Below are 2,233 nucleotides of genomic sequence, written 5' to 3'. Positions count from 1 at the left end.
AAAAGGCTTAGGTGGCAAATGGTAAAACCAAGGTTGGGCCTTGCTGGAGGAGTTTTATTCAAGGCGAACTGTCAAGGGGGTCCCATAAATCACCCAACCGCGTAAGGAACGCAAACTCAAGGAACATAATCCCGGTATATCAGCAACTAGGGCGGCAAGAGTGGAACAAAACACCAGGCATAAGGCCGAGCCTTCCACCCTTTACCAAATATGTAGATGCATTAATTAATAAGAGATATTGTGATATCCCAACATATCCATGTTCCAACATGGAACAAACTTCAACTTCACCTGCAACTAGCAACGCTATAAGAAGGGCTGAGCAAAAGCGGTAACTTAGCCAAACAACGGTTTGATAGGAAAGGATGGTTAGAGGCTGACATGGTAATATGGGAGGCATGATATAGCAAGTGATAGGTAGCGCAGCATGGCAATAGAGCGTACAACTAGCAAAGCAAAGATAGAAGTGATTTCGAGGGGTGGTCATCTTGCCTGCAAGGTTCTCAGAGTTGTCGAAAGCTTGATCCTCGTAAGCGTACTCAACAGGTTCCTCATTCACGAACTCGTCTCCCGGCTCTACCCAAGACAAGAACACAAGCAAAACGGAACCACAATCAATCACGAGAAATGCACAAGCAACATGATGCAAAACATGTATGATATGCGAGATATGATATGCGATGCATATGCGTGCTCCGGAAGAAAAATGATGAACAAGGCAGTAACTTGGCAAACCAAGCATTCCACTGGAAAGAAGAGATGATTTCGGTCGATATCGATATGAAGATCACCGGAAACGGAGGCACGGTTTGCAAATGGCAAGCAAAACAAGAATGACACGAACCTGCGATTAACAGCATGATAGCACTTAAAATGCAACAAGTAAAAATGCTACAGCACTCCAACATAGCAACAAAGCATATGACAGTAATCTATAGGAGATGCTTGAAAAAAGATGAACACTGAGCTACGGCTAGTTCACAACATATCAAGCTCAAACAAGCATGGCAAAAGTGCAAAAGATAACAGGATCACAGACTTGGAGAAATCACTGGACATGGCAGAAAACAGCATCAGGTAGCAATGTTCAGAGCACGAAATCAACATGCTACAGGAACTTAACATGGCAAAACAAGGCATGAAAGTATTCTACTAAATGCATAAGACAAAAGTCCCTTACTGACCATAAGCCAAAAAGGACCAGAAGATATGATGGCAACCATGTAAACATAGCAAGTTTCGTTAAAAGGTTTCAGACTTAGCAGAAAACAGAGCATGGCAGAAATAATAATATGAAGGCATGTTGGTGAGCTTGATGCACTCACCACAAAGCAATGCACGACAAAACAAGCATACCTACAGCAAGATGGCATGTTTATGAAGCTATTCATGGCAAGAAAAACAACATAGCATGTATGGATCAACTACAACAAGCTTGGCGAAATTGAATAACACGTGAACAATCTGCCAGAAATATTTTATAGCAAAAGTAGAGCAAGATTGAGTCATGCTATGGCACTCCATAATTGCAAACAAGGGCAGGAATGGATCAATTACAACAATATCTACAAAACATCCTTACGGAACATCTACAAAATATGCATGGATCTATCTGTAGCATCAAGTTTACATGGCAACAAAAATAACAGCAGACAAAGACTTAGAGAAGTCACCAAGTCTCTGAAATCAGAAACATTACAGAGCCTAGTTTGCATGCTTGTGCTAGTCACCACAGAGATCAAAAAAATACATAGCATACACCACTGGAAAGATAGCATGGCATACAACAAAACACATGTAGAGCTCATGCCCATAAGATGCACAGATTAAATGATACAAAAATAACAAATCTCCAAGTTCTGCTAAGAACCAGAAGATAACAGCAACTAGCACTCTTGCAATAGAGATTTGGGCATCAAGATGGCCTCTAATGAACATGGTGCAGTTGAATAAAATGTAGAGCATCACGAGACGAACAATTTGACATATAACACGCGCGAAACGGAGCTATATACAGAGGGTTATGCATTGTTGAACAAGGGCACATGCTGTCAAAATCATAGGACTTAGAAAAATACGGGTCTCGGGAAAAGTCAACGCCGGTGGCTCACCAGATCGGATCGAGGCCGAAGCTCTCGAGCTCGGGCTCGGGGCCGGCGATGGAGGGCGGCCGGAGTCGGGGAAGTGGAGGAGGCGACGGCGAGGCGGCGGGCGGTGCCGGAGGAAGGAGGAG

Source organism: Triticum aestivum, chromosome 1D, assembly GCF_018294505.1.
Source record: "Triticum aestivum cultivar Chinese Spring chromosome 1D, IWGSC CS RefSeq v2.1, whole genome shotgun sequence".
Lineage (NCBI taxonomy): Eukaryota > Viridiplantae > Streptophyta > Magnoliopsida > Poales > Poaceae > Triticum > Triticum aestivum.
This window is presented reverse-complemented; position numbering follows the sequence as displayed.